Source organism: Taudactylus pleione, unplaced genomic scaffold (genome assembly GCF_031769625.1).
Source record: "Taudactylus pleione unplaced genomic scaffold, aTauple2 ptg000073l, whole genome shotgun sequence".
Taxonomy (NCBI): domain Eukaryota; kingdom Metazoa; phylum Chordata; class Amphibia; order Anura; family Myobatrachidae; genus Taudactylus; species Taudactylus pleione.
The window spans coordinates 3,161,856-3,170,121 of record NW_028284475.1 but is presented as its reverse complement, the minus strand read 5'-3'; the positions used below and the strand labels follow the sequence as shown (position 1 = coordinate 3,170,121).

Below are 8,266 nucleotides of genomic sequence, written 5' to 3'. Positions count from 1 at the left end.
TCAAATATATATGTGATGTAGGTGGCAAAGTCAAGGGCAGTGAGTGAGGAGGGGAAGCAAGGAGAGTGGCAGAGGAGGGATTTGAAAGTGATGAAGAGATGACAGGGTTTGGAGGACTAGAAAGAGATAAAGATCTTGAAATAAGACTGTTTAGAGAAGGAAAGGGTAGCACTTTATCTTGAGAGCATAAATTTGAAATGGAGGAAGTCTGCATTGAAGCACAAGTTCTAAAAAAAGGAAGCAGAGGAGCCAGAAATCAAAACTGTCAAGAGATATGTAGATAGGGCCAGGGGGATAATTGATGGCAGATACTTAAGGGTGAACGGGTTGTAAGAGGCAAATAACATGAACCTCAAATGAAAGGGATGGTTCTGAGGGTATGAGCTGGAAGGAGCAGGAGGGTGAAAGAAGTAACCCTGCACCATGCTGAACCCAAGGGTTTGGGGTATGAGTGAGTGTGAGGCCACCAGAGGAGAATGCAGTGGGAGAAGTGGGATCTGAAGGGGAAATCTAGGATTCGATGTTGGTTAGAAGATTTGGCAAGTTGATAATGAAAAGATCATGGGTGAAGATCTGACATTCCATAATGCACAGGAGAGGGGGACATCGTTAAGGGCAGAGATGCACATGAGATTGTCAGGGTTGCTGTAGTCTGGAGATGAGTTTGATTTGGAGCAGGGGAATGAAGAGAGCATTGGGATGGTGCAAGGATGGGAAACTGTAAGTGGTGGGCTAGGAGTGTGATGTGATTGGAGAGGAGAGATGACTAGGAGATAAGAGAGGGTGCAGGACCATGGTAGAAGAGAAGTGATGATTGAAAATGGTGGGATGGGGGATTAGAGGGAGGCGGAGGAAACTAGGGAGGGGGAGGGAATAGAGGGGACTACAGGTGGTAGAAGAGAGGACTATCTAGCTGCTAAATGAAAAGGAAGTTGGAAAAAAGAGGGACATGGTGAAGATAAGGGAAATAGGTGGATGATAAATTACAGTAGTAAATGAGAGCGTAAGCTTCAGAAACAGTGCAATTAAATTGCCAAAAATGCAGATAAAATTAACAGTACTCGTAAATATATAAGCACAACTACAATAGTACAATAGTATATTATGAAGATGAATAGTCTCGATCTGTTACGGGTGCAGGAATATAATATTAAAATAAACAATGTTGAAATTGTATGGATTTGAAGCAATGGTAAATAGCAATGACAATGCAGGTAGAAATTATAATGGCATGACGATATAATGACAATGGCACAGGAATGATAGAGATAGATATGTACAGAAAAACTTAAAACACTCAATAAATGCAGCAAGCAAAGTGGTAACCCCTCATTATTATTACCCTTTATTATTACGGCACCACAAAGGGTCCGCGGCAGCTTACAAGGTTCATAAACAGAAACAGTATGAACAGAACAAGAAGAAAGTGACTTACAGTACAAACGATTGCTGGACATCTAGAAGGTTTCTTAGCGTTGCCGCGTCAGCACTCCTTGCAATGTCCAAGCAGGAGGTTCAGCAAGGAGTGTCCAGGATGTGGAGAAAGCTGGTGTTTGAGTTGGAGGACGACCAAATCCACGGCACTTTGTTCAAAGTAGCAGAGATTTCCGATAGTCTTCTCCTTTTGTTTTCCTCCTGTATAACTTCAGTAAAAGTCCAAATGAAGCTATAAAAATCTAATTACACATTGAACAAAAACACTTAGAAAAAAACACTATGTAGCCACAAGGTCTGCTGATCATTAATTACCAACCACCCCCAATAACAGTGAGATACAGTAGCAGCATAACATCACTTATAATCCTGTTTTAATACAGACTATAAACTGCTGATATAAAGTAGGGAGTATTTGCCAAAACTATTTTTCAATACAGCAATTCAGAAACAGCTCAAATGTGCTGGCAGTATTGAAGCAGTTACCTTTGGGGGCAAGAAGAAGAAAGATCAATCACTTCAAAGTCCTTTTATGCCTAATGTTGAAATAGCTAATCTGAACTCCGGTATAGCTCCAAATTACACTATAAAAGTCTAATGAACCTTTTAAAAAAAAAAACACTTAGAAGAAAAACACTATGCAGCCATAATGCCTATAACCTAACATAGTCTTTAATATGTATTATGTACAATATTATGAATTCTACATAAAATAAGTTACTATGTTGCTTACGCATCTATAAATAATTGCTGTAATTATTACTTATGTGCAAACAGACATCCATCATAAATACCTACTTCAAATCTAGACATCTATGAAGAGATGATCTCTCAATTCTATTTAAGTACTATTAACAGTACAATACAGTATACTTAGTATTGTATCCCATATATGGCTGATAAATTTCCTTCTCTGTTACATTATAATAAAGATATTAGGATTTTTCTTATCATCTGCAATTAAAATTGCAAGGTACCGTACTGTAAATGAGAATTTAATGACACACTATTACTGATTAAATAAATTAATATCACAAGGTATCTTAAATGAGAATTTAATGACACACTGTTGCTGATTAATCAAATAAATACATATATATATATATATATTAAATCTAAAAGAGAGTAATTAAAAAAATTGTAACATTTTCATACGTGATAAAAAATAATGTAGATATTATAATTAATATTTTATCCCTATAATGTTAACTTTAGTAGTCCACTATATCAGATTAAAAATTTTAATACAGATTAATAAAACAACAAATCGATTTATGCACAGTTTCTTGAACCCAAACTTTTTAGCAGTGAAAATTGCAATATACATCTGTCGCTGCTCCCTTCTAGTGTTCTTTCCCAGCAGACTTTGTCTAGAAAATATTGCAGAGAGAAGAAGGGGAGCACATCAAAAGTGTGTTTAAAATGTTTATTGTAAAAATTTAGATCCCAGGCATCAAGGATTGGATATATAGGTATATCAATCCAGCCTCTTAACATAGGTATACACTATAAAATTATCTGTCCAATCTGGCTGGTTGGAACGAAAATTTGGTAATGTATGGGAGGAAATAACAAAAGACCATTTGCTCCAAAATGCAGGAAAACAGACAAAAATGGTCATTCGGACAAATTGGTTAAATCAAACTGATTTAATCAATTTGTCTGAATGACCATTTTTGTCTGTTTTCCAATGTTTGGGAGCAAGTGGTTGATAGTCATTTGCTCCCATACAGTGACAGAGTTTTGTTCACACAAACCAGTTTGGACAGATAGGGCCGGATTCAATTAGATGCAATAAATTTTTTGCAATAAATTTACGCTTTTGTGATAATTTCGAATTTGCACAATTCAGTTATCGCATATGCAATAATTGCATAGACAGAAACTGGCTATAAGTTTTCACTATCTCTGAGCAGATGAAAAAAATGCAAAATCCATGTTTTTGGCTAAAAATGTGGGGATTTGTTTCAGAACCCTTTGGACACCCAATAATGATGAATTAGTCAAAATGTATTTTTTTTTAATTAGCTTAATTTGGTCAAAATTACATTTAATTTTTGGGTTGAAAAAAAACTTCAATGCTCAGTACACAATTAAGGAGCTCTAAAATAGCGCTCCTTAATTCTCTACTGTATTATTTTTGGTGGGTTGAGGTTCCCACCTTGTGAGCTGCTGCTTAGACAGTATATTTCTAGAGCACAGACAAGTTAGGTCTGGTTTCGAATCCTATATATATGACCAGTTTTTTAGCATAGATGAATAACCTCTCTCCTCCCCCTGCAGGTGTCCTGTGAAATGACGGACAATGGAGGTTGGACTCTTATACAGAAACACAATGGAGACGATGGGTTATCCTTCGAGAAAACATAGGAGGATTATGAAAATGGATTCAGAAGTCTTAACGGTAATTGGCTTTAAGTTTGATTTACACACATCACAAATGCCACAAATCTATGAAAAAAGATGGGATGGCTTAAATTTAGGGTATGACAAAGGGTTAGGCTAATATACTTGTAGTGCCCCCCTCCCTTTGTGCACTAAGCTATGTTTCCCACTTAGTGTGCACCAAACTCCAGTCTTCTCCCACTTCAGCACTGCAACAGCTGGCACCCCTTATGCAATAGGATCCCGCAGGTCACAAGCGTATATGCTCGTTCATTGTGCTGTGAGAATTTTTGAAGTCCCTAGAGTTGAGGTATGACACCTTGGTGGTAATGACTTGAATAGGCATACATCTTTGAATTTACGATGGGCGTTTGATTCATGATTTTGAATTGTTGTTTAGATCTTGGCCCTTCTGTAAATTTATCTGGTCAGCAAAAAGTGGCGGAGTGAGAAATCCGGCGCTCTCATCGATGAAGCTCGGTGGAAATTTACTTATGTGTATTCTCATTGAATTGTGTCACATCACAGTGTTGTTGTTGAACACAGCTTGATTAGGTTGAACGACATTCATTTATACAAGCTGAATGGAGTACATTTTATGAATGAGGGTCTCCTTCCATTTAGTGAAGGAATTTTGAGGAGTATTTTGGAGTTGGTGTGGTAGTTTTAGGTATGGTGGTGGTGTAGTGGCTTTACTAGCTCACAGTTTGTGGCACAAATGGCTGTTCAGTTGAGTTGTTATTTATTCCTTAGTTGTGTGCGCTCTCCTCAGTCGCTGATATAGGATTATTGTCCCGAGCGGGCATTTGTCACTGCCCTTCGAGGTGTGTCCAATATTGGAGAGTTGACTGCCAATGTTTGAGTTTGCAATGCATGATTGTCTTGTTTTATCTTGTCCATTCTTTTTGTCCACCACCAAATGAAGTCTAATCAATTAAAAAGATATTAAATTATTATGTCAAACTAAATTTTACCAATTTTTTTTTTCAGCCAAGTATTTTTATTTATTTGGTAATCATGTTGGATATCTTTGAGGGGTATAACCATGTCAATATCAACTATTAGTGATTTTATGGAAATATAATGGGGAAGTGAGATATTATTTTATTGATCTCACCCAATTCCGCACAAAAAGTTTTGTTGTTGTTTTTTTGTTTTTGAGTGGAGCAGTTCTGTAGTAAGACAAAAAGGTAAGATAAGTTATTGAAAAGAAATAATTCATTTCAGCAATTAAGTTATTAAAGAAAAAATAATAATAATTAATTGTCAATTAATTTTCTACAAAATAACATTAAACATTTTTTATCATTCAGCTACGTCTTTTCTAAATTAGAGTATAGGCGTTAACTATATTTATAAACTGTGTCTGACTGTATTTATGATTATTGTGTTGTTTCTGAAGGTGAACACTGGCTTGGACTCAAACACATTCATCGCCTGACACATCAGGAGCACAGACCCTGTGCGCTGCACATTAGCATTTGGGATTTTGCTGGGAGAGAAGCTTATGTACAGTACAGTCTCTTCAGCGTTGGGGACAACTATTACCAGCTCTCAGCAGGAAGGTACTCTGGCACGGCAGCTATGTTGCTGGAGTTTACAGCAAAAACTTTTCTTCTGTGATACCTTGTAATATATGAGGAACGATGTAAAGATTAGAGATGAGCAGTTTGGTTTTGCTGAAAACCGAACACCCCCGAACTTTGGGATTTCAAGTTGAACTAAATCCTGGTTCGGGTGACTTTGGGGGTTTCGAGTAGAACTGTGTGACGGCTGGGGTCTGATCTCGGATCTAAAAATTGGATCTCATGTGTTTTGGATTGCATCGTGATTCCAGGTGCCAAAATTGGCCAAAATTGACTGTAAATGACTAGAAATTAATGTTATTGATGTTATTAATACTAGAGGAACAAAAAACAGGTCCAAGATACATAATTCTTTTTTTGTCAATTTTATTTAAGAAAACCAAAACCAAACCAAAACACTTGAGGGTTGTTTTTCCAAAACCAATAGACGAGGATGATTTAGAACTTAAACTAAAACACGGGGGCCTGCGCAAATCTCTAATAAAGATGCAGTACAGTGGGACAATGTTCCAAACACTATATAAAGTTATCCTGGGTTCTATAAATAATGTAAACATATTTGTATTATCATTTATCACAGGTGATGCCTTCCGAGGGAACATTGGAATACAACCAATCAGCATGGCAGCTTCTTCAGGACTCTGGACCATCCCACTGACAACTGCAGCTACCTTCTTCATGCTGGCTGGTGGTTTAATGCCTGTGATTCAGCAAATCTAAATGGTGATCCAAGGAACAAGTTCTGGCCGTCTGCGGTGTCTTGGCCAATATGGAGACCCAACGAGTCCCTCAAGTTCAGCAAAATATATCTGATTCACAATTAATGGGAAAATATAGGAATGTAAATATTTCTTTCTAGAGAAAATAAATAAGGAAATAGACCCACTGTGGCGCAATCAAATATTATGCAAATAATATAATAACACTTCAGGTTACCACCAGCCAGGGCCAAGAGCCACGCTAGCTTCTTCCATTGTTTTTGCTAAAATGAAATTATAATATCAGGTCATGTTCCTACGCATTTCGTGACTCAGATCTTTATCAGAGGGAAATTTTATTTTCTTTTATTGATGTTTTAACTTAATTGGCTACAGTGAAATAAACATATTTGCTTGTCCCATGGAAAGCTTCCATTTTATCTTCTTTTCACTAGATTGTTTCATCCAAAGTAAAAACAGGCTTTGCTAAAAGGATCCCATAGATCTTCAGACATCTATTATTGTCTCTCATAAGGGGATATTTGTGCATCAAATTTATTTACATTGTTTTAAGGGATTGTTTGATTCAATACTTCTTGGCTGAAAATTAAGTGCACTACTATAATTATCTGCATACATATTTCTATCTATACAATCAGGTATCATTTGTATACATTTGTTATTTTTATTTTTTTCTGTTTTTTTCTTTAAGTATAATTAAAGGCTGTGAGCATAACATGGGTGTAAATTTACTAAAGGTTGGTTTTGATCCTAAACCAAAACCAACCTAAACTGACCGTTATCAATGTTGGATTACTGTAAAAAAAAATCAACTATTTGTCATCCATAGGGATTCAGCTTCAATGTGCAACTCTAAATACCGGCGGTTTTATCTTGCAGTTCAAAACCAATGGTAAATAGAAGTTAAAAAACTATGACAAACATATCCATACAGCAACACTGTGCAGGGCACTATGATTGGTGCAGGCTTAGATACTGTCAACTAGAAAGAAAGGGTAAATAAAAAAAAAGGCGGGGCACTGACCCCTCAAAACAACAACCAACCTTGGACCTCTCAGCCTGGGTTGAAATGGGAAAATAAGGGTAAAAAATGGCATGGGGTTCCCCCTATTTTACAATAACCAGCAACAGGCAGCCAGGAGGATAATGCCATGGTAGGGTGACATACAGGGTTTGGTCCACCTGCCATAACATTAACCTGCCCCAAACTGATCAGCCAAGGGCTGGAACTCCTCGAAAAGTTGGGTCCACAAAAATAAAATGAGGTCCCCCACCCCTAGGAAGTACCAGCCCCGGGCACTATTCCCTGCACCCCTGGTGGCAGTGGTGTTAATAGTAATAAAATAGTAAATAATATTGTTTGTTACAAGTAGACTACAAGTCACAGGGAACCTTGTGGAACAGCAAGTTCCAGCATGCCTGCATATTAAGGGTCCATTGGCATCTGTAGTCCGGCTGTAAAAAAAATTATTAAAATAAACACAGGACTCACACACAACATGTTTTAAACTTTTATTAAAAAAAATTACTTATGAAACCCTTGGGTGGCCTCCTCTTTTTGGTCCATGTGCTTTGGAAATTATCAAGCTGAAAACCCGAGCCTCATGGACAGCACTGTACATGGCAAACCCAAAATGAGGTTATCTCCGGTCACTCCATAGGAATGCACGGGGAAGCGGTGATTGCTAAGAGCAGATAGTTGCAGTGTATTTCACACTGCCAGGGCTAGTGAAGACATGGACTTGATGTACCCAGAAAATGGGGCTGACAAGTCTTCGTTTTCAGGGAAGCTGGCAGTCACCACCCCTTCCCCAAATGGTTCCAGTTTGAATCTTTTTCATCTAGAATGTGGGCATAAGCTTTGCATCCAAACACTCTGAGATGATTGACATTTGGCTTGCTTCCAGACCAAGCCTCCATCAGTGTTTTGACTTTAACTGTAGGTCCATGCTTTCACCACAATTGTGTGGATTGCACACTCGCTGACACCATTTTGTTCCGGTGTGTACGTAATGGTTAACTGATGCTCAATGCCATATTTTTTTTAGGAAGATGGTTACATTCTTGCTTTTGTATTCCCTGCCATTGTCAGATCTCAATATTTTTACATTCTGACCCATTTGAATCACCATCTGACTTTGG

The 8,266-nt window shown here is 37.6% G+C and overlaps 1 pseudogene; it reads left to right on the top strand.

The window, feature by feature from the left end:
- Positions 1-1,498: 1,498 nt before the first annotated feature.
- LOC148532532 (fibrinogen-like protein 1) lies at positions 1,499-6,229 on the top strand (annotated as a pseudogene).
- The last annotated feature ends 2,037 nt before the right edge of the window (positions 6,230-8,266 follow it).